Below are 18,960 nucleotides of genomic sequence, written 5' to 3'. Positions count from 1 at the left end.
CATTTGTGAAATCCCGTCACAACGGACACATAGTGACCTGCATGGGCATATTTTACAATTTCAAAGACACAAATGTGGCAAATATTGTCGTCGGAAATACAAAAACAAAGGTAAATACTACACCAAATACCGCTTTGGTTTCCCTAGACCAGTTACAGAAACAGGTGAAGTGAACAACTTCATGTCTTCAGTTCGATATAGTGTTAAAGGTAAATCACCTAAGAACACGTATTACATAAAAAGAACAGAAGAATCAAAATATATTAATGATTACAATGCAATCATTGCCCTCTTATGGAATGCAAACATAGATGTGCAGTACATTGCAGACAATTCTGCTGCTGTTGCACAATATGTTACAGCCTACTTAACAAAAGCAGAAAAAACAGAGCTTCAAGACCTCTGGGATGACCTAGCATCAGACAAAACACTATCGCAGAAATTGTACAGCCTAGGCATAAAAATGCTCTCTCATAGAGAATGTGGCACCTATGAAGCAGCAGATCGTTTAACCGGTACTGCTTTGTATGAAAAATCAGACAACATAGTATGGCTAAGTCTTGGTCCTGCTAAATCTAGAGAAAGGGTTCTGAAATCATATGAGGACATAGAAACAATTGCCAGAAATGATCCCAACAGCCAAGACATTTTAAAAAACAATTTACTGGACACATACTATCCGAAAAGGAATAGCACTTTGGAAAGCATGTGTCTATACCACATAGCTCAAAACTTTGCATACAAAAATAATATAAAACCCGATGAAAGCAAAGGTAGATATGAAGTGACCGATTGTGAGGGCAGCATAGTGAAACTTACCAAACGAAGCTTAATTAATCATTTTAAATTGTCATTAAAAACTCCTCAACAAAAAGAACTATATTACATGTCTCTGCTACAACTTTTTAAACCATGGAGAAAAGAGGAAGAGATACTACATAACTATGACTGCTATGAAGATGCTTTCAAAGCAAATGAAAGCCCTATCACCGATTCGAACTTTACGCAGTACAAAACAATGTTACACAATGAGCAGCAACACGAAGAAGAACTTCAGGCCCAACTAGATAAGGACTCTTCCGACAGTAGTCAACCTTCTGTAACCGGAAGCCAAGAACCACTAGGACAGCCACTAATAGCAAATGAGGCAGAATTAGCTATGACAGAAGTGGAAAACACCATGTGTCACTATCAAGAAGATATAGAAGACTTAATTGTACAACAAGCAAAACTTAACAAAGATCAGCACACCATTTTTGAAGACGTAACAAAACAAATTGTACATGGTGTGCAACATGAAAATAAAGAATGTACCTGCCAAAATTACAAACCTATACTGCTATACGTCAGTGGTGAAGCTGGGTCAGGAAAAACATTCTTAATCAAAATCATCAGCAAGGTCCTTCAACAATTGACAAACAACAAACTGACAGCTGTTGTAACTTCCCCCACAGGTTTAGCTGCCTACAACATAGGCGGTGTCACTTTACACCGATTGCTACTCCTTCCAGTAGAGCACCAAAACAAATTAGACTATTACAAACTTTCTGCAGAAGCTGCAATGGAACTACGCAGAGTATTAAAACAAATGAAACTGCTACTAATAGATGAAGTGAGCATGGTCTCCAACCTAATGTTGGCTTTGATTCACCTCAGATTGCAAGAAGTACTTAAAACAAACTACGAAGAACTCTTTGCAGGAAAACATATTATCGTTTTCCAGATCTTCTACAATTGACACCAGTGAACCTATTTTTAAAACTTTAGGACACAAACTCTGCCTTAAAACTGTTGGCAGCATAGGAAATGTCAACCTTTGGCAACATTTCCAATACAGAGAATTAACAGAAAACATGCGGCATCTGCAGATCTCACTTACGCCAACATCTTAAAAAGTATTAGAATTGGTGTACTATCGCAAGAAGCACAGGCAATATTGAAAAACCGGCACATTCATGCACTTTATGGTGATAATGCATGTGCTACTGATGTTATGGAACAATTAGCGCACAAAAATGTCAATTGTATGGCCTCAATGCCAACTCTTGCAAGCTGTTTCAAATTCAATGAAACAATGTTAAATAAAGAAATGCAACCAATAATGGAAATTCGCGCCACAGACAAACTAGATGTACATGGTATGACACTACCCATGTATGAGCAAGCCACAACAAGACTAAATAGCTTAGAAAATTCAATTTCCAACACAGCTGGGTTGGAAAAAATATTAAAATTATCCTTGAATTGTAGAGTAATGCTTAAACGTAACCTTGACATGGAGCAAGGGCTAGTTAATGGGGCACTGGGTACAGTTTTTGGCTTTCAATCATACCCACATGACAACAACATTCAGTTTCTCAATATTCACTTTGACAAACTTTCAGAAGTGAAAAGTATAGGGCGCTCAATTGCTCGATTCCTTCTCTTCAATGACATGTATGTACGTAGAGAACAATTTTCTCTAACTCTTGCATATGCATTTACCATTCATAAATCCCAAGGTCTTGCCCTATACAAAGCATTGATAGATATAGAAAACACAGTCTTTAAAGAAGGCATGAGCTACGTAGCACTATCACGCTTACGTACACTTGATGGTCTATTTCTAATGAACTTTGATGCAAGTAAAGTGAACGCTGATATTCCTTGCTTTTTAGAATACAATAGACTGCGTTCACTGTACACCCCACATCTGAAACAATATTCTGTTCCAGAAAAAGTAAAACGTGGTAAAAGAAAACTAATTCAAACAGAAATGCAACAGAATCTGACAGCAAATCCTTCAAAGAAAACAAAAGAAGCTAAAGCTTCATCAATTACCACAAGCAAAGAAGAACCTATTAGGGAAAGTAAACCAGGTACTTCTTCAGAGAAGGAACAGAAAGGCCAGAAAATGCACTCAGATACAGAACTAGCTGGTCCATTCAAATTTTCAAATGAAACTGGTGTAAGTTGCTATGCAAATGTAGCAATGAATATTCTATTTCAATAGCCACCAATTGTTAACAATATTTACTTAGCAATTGTGTTTGCAAATGTTAGTCCTTCATAGAAACGCAACAAACAATCCTGACAACACGTACAGTGTTCACGGAATAAGACAAGAATTGGACTACTGTGCTGGAATGGTGAGCTTCACTATAAACTCACAAGAAGATCCACAAGAATGTCTAATGTACTTACTACAAATACTGGAAAACAAAAGCATACCTATAAATGAAATCTTCCAGATTTGATACATGTGGAAACACACATGCACTCTCTGTAGCAATGTGATACAGGAACAAATCCCAAATGAGCGATTTGTGTATGTATCCATACCTAATTGTGAATCCATTCCATTTCAGCAACTTGTACAGAATGCAAACCATGGCAGATTATGTACTATGGGCAATTCAGTCAATCGTGCCACCTTATTGATACAAACACATAGTAAATACATAATACTAATGCTTCTACGTTATAATGCAGATGGTACCAAAAACAACTGCAAGCTGACTGGATTCACACATGGTCAAGTGTCACTTTGAAAGAAAACCTTTACAACAATAGGTATAATCTACCATGCAGGAGCTCCAACCAATGCAGGTCACTACACTGCATACATTACAAAGAAATGTGGACGGTTGGAATGTAATGATAGCACCATTACTCTAAAGCAGAGATTGCCAGCTAATCTTACAAATGCATATTTAATCTTCTTAAAGCCAAAATGTAATAACTAATGTATACTTCAACATTACCGAAAAATTAAGCGAAAGACTACAAACAGTTAGAATACGCCAACAGGTATCTAAGTCCCCAAGAGTGTATAACAACGACACAGATAAATGAATATCACAGATCGGTAACCACAAATGCACAGTTTGAATACACCAACAGGTATCTAACTGTTGTTAAAAATCAGCAGCAAGGAAGGAAACACTCAAAGAAAACAAAGAAATAGTGTGTAGCATAGCAAAAAAATTGTTTTTTTTAATCCGACAAGGATCTTTTTCCCCCAGACCCAAGGATTTGAAAAACAAACACAGAAACTGAGCAAAATGCTCATACATATGCAAATCTACATAGACTTGTTTTTCCCCCATAGACTGAATGGGGGAAAAACTTGCGCACGGCTACAGGCCAAACAGCTGGACAGATTTTCACCAAATTTGCGGCAGGGGCTTGGCCCCGAAAGCGTGCTTTTGTAAATTTGCTGACCTTCCGTGTAGTACTTTTCTTTGAAATGACCAAAAAGTAGGTCTCAAAATGTTAGTGATATCTATGTCCGCTCCGCGGTCACACTTCCCTGTTAGCTCCACAGACAAGACAGCAATTGGCTAAAGGGCTGGCGTCATGACCGCGGACACGCGACATGTCCGTCGATTGGCTGCAGCGAGCCATGATGTGCGTCAGATTGTTTGGATGCACCCGACATCTTGGATCTACCGACAGCGCAGAGGTGACCAGAGGCAAAATGCTGTTTCGGAAACTGTTTTGGTGTGTCAGAGTGCTTGCGGAGGTTCAGAGAGTAAGAGATGGATGAAATACTGTATTTGTTTAGGCGGCAGGTGCTAATGATGTATTCGCCATGCCCGCCCTGTCGGGATGCTTGTAATTACTGAAAATGAGAAGGATAATACTTCTGTCCGTGCTGTGCGCAGGCAACTTGAAACTGTTCTAAGGACACGCGTGGTGTTAGCGAATATTAAAATTGAGTACATGCCATAGTTAAAATTTTTGTTTCTATGGGTGTGCTCCTGACTTATACGCCGCCATGGGTGTGATATGCTGCGGTGGTTGTGGCCAGGGCCTAGAGTCTTGGGTGCATGACCGTAGGCCGTAGGCCATACTCCCAAGACTCTAGGCCCTGGCCACAACCACCCCAGCATATCTGTCACAGATTTCCCCCCCTTCTCACCTGTCTATGTTGCCTGCTGTCCTCCTTTGGTGGAGTCTTCTTTTCTTCTTTCGTATGGTTCGGGAATTAAATAAGCCCGCTCGGCCGTTTTCGGCTTCCAGATTACGTTCAGCTTCGATGTCCAGGATCACAGGAAACTCCAGGAGTATTCAAGAAGGTGTTGGGGGCGCGCGGAAGCGGCACAGGGATTCCGGGAAGTAGAAAAGAGGGAAGAAGTCGGAAGAAGAGAATCCAGGGGCCAGGGGATAGCAAGTAGCACTAGAGAAGGTTTGGAACACACGTCCGATCACAGCTAGTAGCAGCGTTGAGACGCGCAGGGCCGCGGGGTGTGGCTTCTTGATAGGGGACGCTGCGTCGAACATGAAGACTGGCGAGCAGCGTGCTGAGCTTGCCGCCATGTTGGTAGTATTATGGAGTGTAAGGCCCGACGTGACAGGGACCAGGAAGCCCAGAAGGGGCGAGTTCGATGGTTCATGACAGCATGCCTCCTCCGGAAACTCGTTCCACCGGGTTTGCCCGGGTGCATGAGATGGAACCTTCTGAGTAGCCTGGAGGTATTTAGATTTGAGATAGGTTCCCAAGTGCGTTCACTGGGGGGATATCCTTTCCACTCCACCAGGTACTGGAGTTTGCCGCATCTATATCTAGAATCGCAAATCCTGGAGACCTCATACTCCAGTTGGTCATTGAGGAGTACTGGTTTGGGCCGAAGGTTAGTTCGAGAGGTCTGAACATATGGCTTTATTAAGGACGTGTGAAAGACTGGATGGATTTTCTTCCAGGAGTCTGGAAGCTTGAGTCGGTAGGCCAATGGGTTGATGATTTCCTTTATAAGGAATGGCCCATAATATAGAGGAGCCAATTTATTTGGTCGCAAATGCCGTGGTAGCAGTTTCGAGGACAGCCAAACCTTATCCCCTATTGTGTAGGAGGGGCTTGGTCTTCGTTTGGAATCTACATACAGTTTGGTCTGGGTCCTGGCCTTTTCTAATTGTTCTTTGGCTTCTCTTTGCACATTAATGAGCATTTCAATCCAGGAATCGACTGTTGGAACTGGTGTAGGATGAGGAAGGATGGAGGGTAGAACCGAAGGGTGGAATCCTTGGCTACAGAAAAAAGGACTGGTCTTAATAGCAAAGTGGTCCGAATTATTATAGGCGAATTCTGCCACTCGTATTAAGAGGGACCAATCGTCCTGGACCTTGGTAGCGAAGCAACGGAGGTATTGTTCCAAGGTTTGGTTTACACGCTCTGTGGCTCCGTTGGTTTGGGGATGATATCCTGAGGAAAGAGCGCGTTGGATTCCTAGTATTTGGCAAAGATGTTTCCAGAACTGAGAAATGTATTGGGGCCCTCTGTCTGATATGATCTTGGAAGGAAGTCCATGCAGTCGGAATATGTGTTCCAGGAAAATTCCAGCAAGTTCTGACGAGGATGGCAGTTTAAACAGAGGTGTAAAATGGGCCACATGGGTGAACAAATCAATGGTGACCATGATGGTTGTGTATCCCCTGGAAGGTGGTAATTCCACAATGAAGTCTGTTGCTATGAATTCCCAAGGCCTTGTTGGAAGTGGAGGTTGCTGCAATAGACCCGCTGGTCTCTTGTTGTCATGTTTGTTTTGATTACAGACAGAGAATGCCTGGATATACCTTTGTACATCAGATTTCACTCCAGGCCACCAAAATTGCCTTTGTATTAATCGGAGGGTATTGGTAATACCACGATGCCCGGAGTAAAGAGTATCGTGACAGAGATTTATTATCCTTTGCTGTAGTTTTTGTGTTGGGATGACCAAGGCATTGTCTTTGAACAAGTATCCATCTTTGGTCTTCAGTTTCCACTGGTTCCTGTCCGAGATACCTTTCCAGAGTTCCGAGGATTGAGTCTGACTGCGGACTTCATCAAGGAGGCTGGTCGCCTGGGCTACAATTATTGTGTGGGGAAACATCTTGGGAAATGCTCGGTTATCAGGAGGTTCATAGTCAGGGCGCCGAGACAAGACGTCAGCAGTTACGTTTTGTGTTCCCGGAACATGGTGAATTTGGAACTGGTATTGAGCAAAGAAGAACGCCCAACGGGCCTGACGGCTGATCCTGCATTCCACGGCCTGTAACACTTGGAGATTTCGATGGTCCGTCCGAACCTGGACAGGATGTTTAGCTCCTAGAAGTAAATGATGCCACTCGGTGAAGGCTTGACGGATGGCTAGAAGTTCCTATTCTAAGACTGAGTAATGAGTTTCGCTGGAGGTCAATGTCCGTGAAAGATAGGCAATGGGATGTTCCAGCCCGTCATCTAGTTCCTGTTTCAGAACTGCTCCGATGGCATAGTTAGAGGCATCTGTTTCCACTAGGAATGGTCGATTTATATCAGGTTGAACCAGGATGGGGGCTTGTGTAAATTCTGTTTTTAGGCGTTGGAAGGCCTTCTCCTGGGCTGGGGTCCAACGATAGGGAACATCTTTCTTCAACAAGGAGATGATCGGTTGGACAATCTCGGAGAAGGATGGTATAAACTTCCGATAGAAATTGGCCAAGCCCAGGAAAGATTGGATCTGTTTTACGGAGGTCGGAGTTGGCCAGGATAGTATGTCTTTAACCTTGGATTGATCCATGCCTATGCCATCTGGGCTAAGGACAAATCCTAGATAGTGAACAGTGGAAACATGAAAAAGGAATTTCTCGGGTTTTGCTAGAAGCTTGTTTCGCGTAGCCATTGTAACACTGATTTGATATGTTCTTCATGCTTGAGAGGATCCTTAGAGAATATCAAAATATCATCCAAGTAGACGATCACAAAAAGAAATAGCATATCAGAAAACACCCGGTCCATTAAGCGATGGAAGATTGCCGGAGCATTAGAGAGTGCAAAGGGCATGACCAAGTATTCGTAATGACCAAAGGGTGTTCTGAAGGCTGTCTTCCATTCGTCACCTTCTCTAATACGAATCAAGTGATAAGCACCCCTAATATCCAATTTGGTGAATATTACGGCTCCTCTTACGGCTTCCAGGATATCTGAGATCAAGGGTAATGGATAATGATCCTTAAGAGTGCACTGATTAAGACCTCCATAATCAAGACAAGGTCTGAGTTCCTTGGTATCTTTTTTAGGAACAAAAAATAATGAAGCTCCAGCCGGAGACTCGGATGGGCGTATGGTGCCATTTTTTAGGTTAGTATCTAGGTATTCACGAAGGGCCTTTTTCTCTGGTTCAGACAGGTTGAACATCCTTCCAAAGGGAATCAGGGCTGAAGGTTCAGTTTCAATAGCACAGTCCTCAGGCCTATGGGGTGGCACGGCTTGGACAATAGCAGAAGAGAACACATTGGCGTATTCCTGGTAGGTTTTAGGAACCTGGATGATGTTGGAGACCATAAGAGGATCTTGCTGAGTTGTTGAATGTTCTTCTGATGTTGTCCGTGAAGGATGCTGGAGCAGACAATGGGACATGCAAAATTCGGAACCTAGGAACAGGGAACCAGCTGTCCAATTGATGTATGGGTTGTGTTTTTGTAGCCAGGGCATTCCCAAACCATTGTGTAATGGGCAGATTTTATGATGTCAAACTTTATCCTTTCTCTGTGATGGTTTATAGCAAGCTCAATTTCCTTAGTCTGAAGGGTTATGGGTCCAGAAGAAAGAGGTCTTCCATCAATTGCTTTTACAGGTTGCTGGACGTTCCGAGATTCGTAAGAAATATGGTGTTTAAGGACCCATTCCTGATCTATGAATATTCCCATGGACCCACAGTCCACTAGTGCCAGAATGGGGTAGTATTCCTTCTTAGATGACGATAGAAAAGCCTGTAAGCCTACCAGGGAGTTTTGTCCAGGAGAGTTCAAGGATGATATAGATGTGGAGCCTGCATCTCTCTCCCGAAACTGAGCTCCATCTAGGATCAGGAGCTGGCGTTTCCCGAACGCCGTGGAGGGGCTAAGGGACATTCTCTGACTAAATGCTTGTCCGAGACACAGTACATGCATAAACCAGTATGGATCCTTATCAGCCTTTCTTTGGGGGATATGGGTCCACGGAAGGGCCCTAGCTGCATCGGTTCAGGTTCATTTGTAGGAGCAGGAGAATCTTCGGATTTTGAAGGGCTCACAAGAGGATTTTTTTGGATGGTTGACTTGGTTTTCCTTTTCTCTGCCTTTCTTTCCTGGATTCGGAAATCATTTTGTAGAGCAAGATCCATAAGTGCCTGGTAAGAACTAGGACGTGCTACCCTGGCTAATTCATCCTTAACATCTTCATTTAGCCCTCTTCGAAAGAGGGTGAAGCAAGCTTCAGAAGGCCAACCCGCTTCTTTAGCCAATTGCTTGAATCGAGTTACGTAGGTGAGCATGTCCTGAGAGCCTTGCTGGAAATCGAGTAAACATTCTTGAGCACTAAAGACCTGATCTGGGCGGTCAAACATAGTTTTTAGTGCTTGAATGAATCCATCATAATCATCCAAAAGAGAATCTCCGGTGTTAACTAATGGTGTGGCCCAGGCTAAGGCGTTCCCGGAGAGGTGAGAAATAATAAAGCCCAATTTAGCCCTGGGGGTGGAAAAATAATAAGGTTTAAAGGTAAAGTGGACCAAAAAAGAATCCAGGAATCCTCTGAGAGTTTTTGCACAGCCGTCATATTTGTCAACAATGCCGCCCAATAGCACGCTGTCCTTTGAGGCAGAGTCGCGCGAGAGTACCAATTGTTTCAGCGCGGCATTCTCCGCTTTCAAGTTCTGTACTTCGGTCGATTGTTCTTGCATGCCACGCATAAGATCCTGGATGGCTGCCTCCATGTCTCTTTCGACTTCGGTCAGGTGGCGTCTCAATCTGTCACAGGTTTCCCCCCTTCTAACCTGTCTATGTTGCCTGATGTCCTCCTTTGGTGGAGTCTTCTTTCGTATGGTCCAGGACTTAAATAAGCCCGCTCGGCCATCCTCGGCTTCCAGATTACGTTCAGCTTCGATGTCCAGGATCACGGCAAACTCCAAGAGTATTCAAGAAGGTGTTGGGGGCATGCGGAAGCGGCACAGGGATTCCGGGAAGTAGAAAAGAGGGAAGAAGTCGGAAGAAGGGAATCCAGGGGCCAGGGGATAGCAAGTAGCACTAGAGAAGGTTCGGAACACACGTCCGATCACAGCTAGTAGCAGCGTTGAGACGCGTGGGGCCGCGGGGGTGTGGCTTCTTTATAGAGGACGCTGCGTAGAACGTGAAGAATGGCGAGCAGCGTGCTGAGCTTGCCGCCATGTTGGTAGTATTATGGAGTGTAAGGCCCGATGTGACAGGGACCAGGAAGCCCAGAAAGGGCGAGTTTGATGGTTCATGACAATATACCAGCTATAGATACACCCGTAGTATCGCATATCGATCAGGTGGTTGTCGGGAGGGCCTAGAGTCTTGGGTGCATGGCCTTAGGCCATGCATCCAAGAACAAATTTATACATAGAGAAGTTATAAACCACAATTGGTGTGATATGCTGTGGTGGTTGTGGGCAGTACGTAGTCTTGGGTGCATGGCCGGAGGCCGTAGGCCATACACCCAAGACTCTAGACCCTGCCCACAACCACTGCAGCATATCACATTCATACATCACACCCATACAATTGAATATGTATCTGGTAGGTGTGGGCAGGGCCTAGAGTCCTGGGTGCAAATTGAGTATATGCTACAGTTAAAATGTTTAATTTTATGGGTGTGCTAATGATTTATAAGCGACCATGGGTGTGATATGCTGCAGTGGTTGTGGCCAGGGCCTAGAGTCTTGGGTACATGGCCGTAGGCCGTAGGCCATACCCCAAGACTCTAGGCCCTGGCCATAACCACCCCAGCATATCACAGCAATAGATACAGCCGTAATATCGCTTATCGATCAGGTGGTTGTGGGGAGGGCCTACAGTCTTGGATGCATGGCTGAAGGCCATGCACCCAAGAACAAAGTTATAAGCACTGGAGTTATAAGCCACCATGGGTTTTATATACTGCACACTCATAGATTTGAATATCTATGGCCATACACCCAAGACTCTAGGCCCTGGCCACAACCACTGCAGCATATCACAGCAATAGCTACACCTGTAATATTGAACATCGATCAGGTGGTTGTGAGGAGGGCCTAGAGTCTTGGGTGCATGGCCAAAGGCCAAAGGTCATGCACCCAAGCCCAAATTTATACGTAGTGAAGTTATAAGCCACAATGGGTGTGACATGCTGTGGTGGTTGTGGCCAGAACCTAGAGTCTTGGGTGCATGGCCAAAAGCCATGCACCCAAGAACAAATTTATAAGCACTGAAGTTATAAGCCAACATGGGTTTCATATAATGCACGCCTACAGATTCAATGATCTATGGCCATACATCCAAGACTCTAGGCCCTGGCTACAACCACTGCAGCACATCACAGCTATAGATACACCTGTAGTATCGAACATTGATCAGGTGGTTGTGGGGAGGGCCTAGAGTCTTGGGTGCATGGCCAGAGGCCATGCACCCAAGACCAAATGTATACGTAGTGAAGTTATAAGCCACAATGGGTGTGATATGCTGTGGTGGTTGTGGGCAGGACCTAGAGTCTTGGGTGCATGGCCGTAGGCCATACCCCCAAGAACAAAGTTATAAGCACTGCTGTTATAAGGCACCATGGGTTTTCTATAGTGCAGTGGTTGTGGGCAGGACGTAGAGTTTTGCGTACATGGCCGCAGGCCATAGGCCATACTCCCAAGACTCTAGGCCCTGGACACAACCACCGCAGGATATCACAGCAATAGATACACCCGTAGTATCGCATATCGATCAGGTGGTTGTGGGTGGGGCCTAGAGTCTTGGGTGCATGACCAAAGGCCCAAGACTGAAGTTATAAACACTGAAGTTATAAGTTAGCATGGGTGTGATGTGGTGCGGTGGTTGTGTGCACGACCTAGAGTCTTAGGTGCATGACCGCAGGCCATGCACCCAAGACCAAAGTTATAAGCAGTGAAGTTATAAGCCACCATGGTTTTGATATGCTGCGATGGTTGTGGGTAGGACCTAAAGTCTTGGTTGCATGGCCACAGGGTGTGGGTCGTAGGTTATACATCCAAGACTCTAGGCCCTGCCTACAGCCACGGCACCATATTATTGCCATAGATCAGGCGTATAGATTCTAATATGTATGAAATGTGTGAAATTATACTTACTGTTTACTTTGTTGAGATTCGATCTAGTTCTTACATGACTTTAGTACTTGGCGGAAATATCCTTTTTCAATTTCTGTGATAAAAGAAAAGAGCATGTTAGTGTTTGTATTTTATAAAGACTTATTACATTGTACAATAGACATTTTAGCTTTTTTTCCCCTCATATTTAATTTACAAACCAGTTTATGTGCATTTTGCTCAGTTTCTGTGTTTGTTTTTCAAATCATTGGGTCTGGGGGAAAAAAATCCTTGTCGGATTAAAAAAACATTCTTTGCTGTTACAAACTATTTCTTTGTTTCCTTTGACTGTTCACTTGTTGTTTCTGATTAATGTTATGTATGTTGGCTTGTTGCAGATTTTTTAAACAGTTAGATACCTGTTGGCGTATTCTAACTGTGTATTTTTTGTTACAAATCTGTGGTATTCATTTATCTGTGTGGTTGTTATACACTCTTGGGCAGTTAAATACCTGTTGGCACATTCTAACTGTTTATAGACTTTTACTTGAATTTTTGTTAATGTTGGCACACACATGAGTTATTACATTTTGGCTTTAAGAAGATTAAATATGCGTTTGTAAGATTTGCTGGTAATCTCTGCTTTAGAGTAATGCTACTATCATTACATTCGAACCATCCACATTTCTTTTTAATATATGAAGCGAAGTGACCTGCATTGGTTGTGGCTCCTGCGTGGTAGATTATACCTATTGTTGTGAAGGTTTTCTTACCAAGTGACACTTTGCCGTGTGTGAATCCAGTCAGCTTGCAGTTGTTTTTGGAATGGAGAAGCATTAGTATTATGTAGTTACTATGTGTTTCTATCAGTAAGGTGGAGCGATTATCTGAATTGCACATAGTACATAATCTGCCATGGTTTGCATTCTGTACAAGTTGCTGAAATGGAATGGATTCACAATTAGGTATGGATACATACACATATTGCTCATTTGGGATTTGTTCCTGTGTCACATTGTTACAGAGAGTGCATTTATGTTTCCACATGTATGAAATCTGGAAGATTTCATTTGTAGGTATGTTTTTGTTTTCGAGTACTTGTAGTAAGTACATTAGAAATTCTTGTCGATCTTCTTGTGAGTTTATAGTGAATCTCACCATTCCAGCACAGTAGTCCAATTCTTGTCTTATTCCGTGAACACTATACGTGTTGTCAGGATTGTTTGTTGTGTTTCTATGAAGGACTAACATTTGCAAACACAATTGGTCTATACTGTGTAAGTAAATGTTGTTAACAATTGGTGGCAATTGAAATAGAATATTCATTGCTACATTTGCGTAGCAATTTACACCAGTTTCATTTGACTATATGAATGGACCAGATAGTCCTGAGTGATTTTTTCGGAGTTTCTGTTCCTTCTTTGAAGAAGTATCTGATTTGCTTTCCCTAATAGGTTCTTCGTTGCTTGTGGTAATTGATGAAGTTTTAGCTTCTTTTGTTTTCTTTGAAGGATTTGTCGTCAGATTCTGTTGCATTTCTGTTTGAATTAGTTTTCTTTTACAACATTTTCCGTTTTCTGGAACAGGATATGATTTCAGATGGGGGGTGTACAGTGAACGCAGTCTATTGTACTCTAAAATGCAAGGAATATCAGCGTTCACTTTACTTGCATCAAAGTTGATTAGAAATAGACCGTCAAGTGTACGTAAGCGTGATAGTGCTACGTAGCTCATGCCTTCTTTAAAAACTGTGTTTCTTATATCAATGCTTTCTCTAGGGTAAGACCTTGGGATTTATGAATGGTGACTGCATATGCAAAGAGTTAGAGAAAATTGTTCTCTACGTGCATACATGTCTTTGAAGAGAAGGAATCGTGCTGTTGAGCGCCCTATCCTTTTTACTTCTGAAAGTTTGTCAAAGCGAATATTGACAAACTGAATGTTGTTGTCACGTGGGTATGTTTGAAAGCCAACAACTGTACCCAGTGCCCCATTAACTAGCCCTTGCTCCACATCAAGGTTACGTTTAAGCATTACTCTACAATTTAAGGATAATTTTAATATTTTTTCGAACCCAGCTGTGTTGGAGATTGAATTTTATAAGGTATTTAGTCTTGTTGTGGCTTGCTGACACATGGGTAGTGTCATAACATGTACGTCCAGTTTGTCTGTGGAGCAAATTTCAATTATTGGTTGCATTTCTTTTTTTAACATTGTTTCATTGAATTTGAAACAGCTTGCAAGTTTTGGCATTAAGGCCATACAATTGACATTTTTGTGCGCTAATTGTTCCATAACATCAGTAGCACATGCGATATCGCCATAAAGTGCATGAATGTGCCGGTTTTTCAATGTTGCTTGTGCTTCTTGAGATAGTACACCAATTCTAATACTTTTTAAAATGTTGGCGTAAGTGAGGTCTGCAAATTGACGCATGTTTTCTGTTAATTCTCTGTATTGGAAATGTTGCCAAAGGTTGACATTTCCTATGCTGCCAACAGTTTTACGGCAGAGTTTGTGTCCTAAGGTTTTAAAAATAGGTTTACCTTTCACTGGTGTCAACTGTAGAAGATCTCCGAAAAACGATAATGTGCTTTCCTGCAAAGAGTTCTTCGTAGTTGTCACATCTTGGGGTAACTGGCGACTTTGGAACCGATGGAAACAGCGTCCTCCAGTGCCATTTCCATCACATTCCGCACAACGCAGAGTGGAGGTCTAGTCTTTCTGTTGCAGCACGTCTGACGCCGGTTGTTTTCTTTCCGCACTTCTGGCATTCAGGCGCGTTGCAACGTCCTGTATTCCAGTTCATATGCTGTTTGCCTGCACTTCCCTTGCTACCCGTAGCTTTTTTGGCTTTCCCCCTTTGTTTTCCTTTCTGTCTTTGACTCCTCCGCTCTCTCTCTGCTTTTCCTTTGCTACACCCTTCCCTTGCTAGACTCCTTCCCTCTTGCCTTTCCTTCCGATCCGCCGGTCTTCCGTTGTTTTCCTTCTGCTCCCTTTCTCGCTCTTCTGTTTCCTTCGTGTTCTGTTCCTCCTTTTTTCCCCCCTGTTGCCTTGACTTTCCGTGTACCGACTCAGCCTGCTTTTGGATTGCTCCGCCTTTGCCCTGTGTTACGTTTTTGGCTCCCAGGATACCAGACCCTTGCCTGTCCCGGACTGCTTCCTCTTTTCCCCTATACTGTACTTAATAGTCCTTGCTGAGACTTCCTCTGCAACTTACCTTTCCGAGGAGTACTTACGTGGTCTTATTCTTCTCCACTTCCTGTTCCGCTGCCGGACCAGACCGTTGTTCACGTCCCACGGATCTTCCTCAAGAGCTACTGGATCCCGAACACTAGAACCGGCTCAGTGTTTTGGGGGTTTTTGTGCCACTGGCTTTTGCCCCACATTCAGGCAGCCGCGGAGGATAGCCACAGTTTACCTACAAGGTGACACTGTGGCGTCCTTCCATGGTCGCCCCTATCTGCATAAAAAAAGGAGAGGCCCAGACCCAAAGGAAACCAGAACCGGCACTCTGGTGGAAAAACAAAGGTGAGGTAGAAGGGGAGGTGGGAGAGACGGATTCTTCCGTGGAGGAGAAAGACATTACAGACCCTTCTGACAGTAGTTTGTTTTAAGTACTTCTTGCAATCTGAGGTGAATCAAAGCCAACATTAGGTTGGAGACCATGCTCACTTCATCTATTAGTAGCATTTTCATTTGTTTCAATACTCTGTGTAGTTCCATTGCAGCTAATGCAGAAAGTTTGTAATAGTGTAATTGGATTTGGTGTTCTACTGGAAGGAGTAGTAATCGGTGTAAAGTGACACTGCCTATGTTGTAGGCAGCTAAACCTGTGGGGCCAGTTACAAAAGCTGACAGTTTGTTGTTTGTCAATTGTTGAAGGAACTTGCTGATGATTTTGATTAAGAATGTTTTTCCTGACCCAGCTTCACCACTGACGTACAGCAGTATAGGTTTGTAATTCTGGCAGGTACATTCTTTATTTTCGTGTTGTACACCATGTGCAATTTCTTTTGTTACTTCTTCAGAAATGGTGCGCTGATCTTTGTTAAGTTTTGATTGTAGTAGAGTTAAGTCTTCTATATCTTCTTCATAGTGACACATGGTGTTTTCCACTTCTATCATAGCTAATTCTGCCTCATTTGCTATTAGTGGCTGTCCTAGTGGTTCTTGACTTCCTGTTACAGAAGGTTGACTACTGTCGGAAGTGTCCTTATCTAGTTGGGCCTGAAGTTCTTCTTCGTGTTGCTGTTCACTGTGCAACTTTGTTTTGTACTGCGTAAAGTTCACATCAGTGATAGTGCTTTCATTTGCTTTGAAAGCGTCTTCATAGCAGTCATAGTTATCTAATATCTCTTCCTCTTTCACCATGGTTTAAAAAGTTGTAGCAGAGATATGTAACATAGTTCTTTCTGTTGAGGAGTTTTTCATGACAATTTGACATGATTAATTAAGCTTTGTTTGGTAAGTTTCACTAAGCTGCCTTCACAATCTGTCACTCTATATCTACCTTTGCTTTCATCGGGTTTTATATTATTTTTGTATGCAACGTTTTGACCTATGTGGTATAGACACATGGTTTCCAAAGTGGTACTAATTTTCGGGTAGTATGTGTCTAGTAATTTCTTTTTAAAATGTCTTGGCTGTTGGGATCATTTTTGGCAATTGTTTCTATGTCCTCATATGATTTGAGAACTCTTTTTCTAGATTTAGCAGGACCAAGACTTAGCCATACTATGTTTTCTGATTTTCCATACAAAGCAGTACCGGTTAAACGATCTGCAGCTTCATAGGCGCCACATTCTCTATGAGAGAACATTTTTATGCCTAGGCTGTATAATTTCTGAGATAGTGTTTTGTCTGATGATAGGTCATTCCAGAGGTCTTGAAGCTGTTTTTTCTGCTTTTGTTAAGTAGGCTGTAACATATCGTGCAACTGCAGTGGAATTGTCTGCAATGTACTCCACATCTATGTTTGCATTTCATAAGAGGGCAATGATTGCATTGTAATCATTGATATATTTTGATTCTTCTGTTCTTTTTATGCAATACGTGTTCTTAGGTGATTTACCTTTAACACTATGTCGAACTGAAGACATGAAGTTGTTCACTTCACCTGTTTCTGTAACTGGTCTAGCAAAACCAAAGCGGCATTTGGTGTAGTATTTTCCTTTGCTTTTGTATTTGCAACGACAATATTTGCCACATTTGTGTCTTTGAAATTGCACAATCTGTCCATGAAGGTCACTATGTGTCCTTTGTGAAGGGATTTCACAAGTGACATATTTTTGGATGAACTGCAAAACAGTGGAATCACTGTCCTGACCAAATTTAGGTGCACCTTTGATCCATAAAAGCATGTGAATGTGTGGTGCTCCTCTGGCTTGGTATTCTTTTCTCCAAAAGAAGTGTTGCACTTCTCCGAGGGAAGGAACACTTTTATTACAAATAAAGAGTAGCATAGCAATGAAATGATGATGGAAATATCTTGAAACATTAACAGGATCTAGAGAGCAAAGTTCCCCAGGTGTTAGTATATCTATGTTGGTTTTGTTGTTTTTTGATATGCGTAGGAAATCATGTAAATCTTCCCATGCATATTCTGCAAAATTTAATGTAACAAACCAAGTGGGTGGTCCAAGGATTCTGATCATACAACGTACATCTCTGTGCCGTCGGAACCAGTATTCTTTCGTACCACGCATGTTTGCAAACAGATTTGTTATACTTGATTGTAAAACCTCATCTTTTTCTTGCATTTTTTGTATTAATTGCGTAGCTGACATATTTTAAAAGTGGGTTCCAGATTTCAATATGTGTGCAACTCCGTAACATAGGGTTGCTAGTTCACTTTCAAAGAGTAGATGGAATGTGTATTCCACATTTTGTCTAAATATGAGATCTTGAGAATACATTTGTAATGAGCAGTATTCTGATGCTGTTATCTGAGTGGGTCTATCATTGTATATTCCTCCTTTGCCAGTAGGAAATAGCAGTGGAAAAGCATGTGCTTCTATACTTTTTTCCCATATGCTCATTGGTGACCCTTTGGTTTGTCGCATTTGGTAAGTTTCTAGTGCATCATCTATGCTCTCATTAGATTGCAATGGATGAATTGTGTAAGGGTCCAAAAGAGTGGATACTGCAGCAGGATCTAGAAGTTCAAATTGACCAGTTTCTGATGACTCTTGAATTATTTCAGTTGTTTCCCTTAAGCTTTCTTCAATATTTATTTCTTTGTAGTATTCGTTATTGTCTTTCAGATATTGCAAGGCTTGTCTAACTTTATGTAAGTCCACAAGTTGTTTCCAATTTTTTTCTTTTGTTGGTACACCATTTACTAAGACAATTGAAGAATTCTCTATTGGATGTTGCACTCCTAGAGTGGGTACATTTTATTTCAGATCAAATGGCAAATAAACGACTTTGCCACAAATGCCTTTCACCAATTCAGAGGGAGGTAATTTTACTGTTTTTGGTTGAAGGCGTATTATTGCTTGAAATGGGTGAACTGTTTGAAATATGATGCTCTCATACAAATTGAGTTGTTGCAGGGGTTTTGGTAGTGGGAATAATTCCAAATTATTTGTGATAGCACGTGAAGGAGTTTGGTTGTTGTCCAGTTTTGTAGTGTTGTAACTGCAACATATTAGCGGTTCACTTATTTCGTATTTATTTTCTGGTAAAAGGTAGAGAGCTAATTCAAACCATTTGGATTCTTCATTGTCTTCTATTTTGTATGTTATGTCTATAGTTTTTGTGTTCCTTTTGTAAAACGTTCTGTGGCAACACACACACACATGGTTTGGTACTTCAGCGGATGTACTTTTAAATTTTAGTATTTCTTTTTTGTATGTGTGTAATAGAAGGTTGCTATGTACAGATTTGTTGCTAGTCTGTTCTAAAACTATTGCATTTTGTAAGTGGC

At 42.1% G+C, this 18,960-nt stretch overlaps 1 protein-coding gene across 15 annotated transcripts in view; it reads left to right on the top strand.

The window, feature by feature from the left end:
- The window catches only part of DHX40 (DEAH-box helicase 40), a 1,529,377-nt gene that overhangs the window by 291,994 nt on the left and 1,218,423 nt on the right, over positions 1 to 18,960 (top strand). The gene's annotated exons all lie outside the window — the stretch shown is intronic.

This window comes from Ambystoma mexicanum, chromosome 9 (assembly GCF_040938575.1).
Source record: "Ambystoma mexicanum isolate Mex_15411 chromosome 9, UKY_AmexF1_1, whole genome shotgun sequence".
Classification (NCBI taxonomy): domain Eukaryota; kingdom Metazoa; phylum Chordata; class Amphibia; order Caudata; family Ambystomatidae; genus Ambystoma; species Ambystoma mexicanum.
Note: the sequence above shows the minus strand (reverse complement) of the source record. Positions and strands in the feature narration are given on the sequence as shown.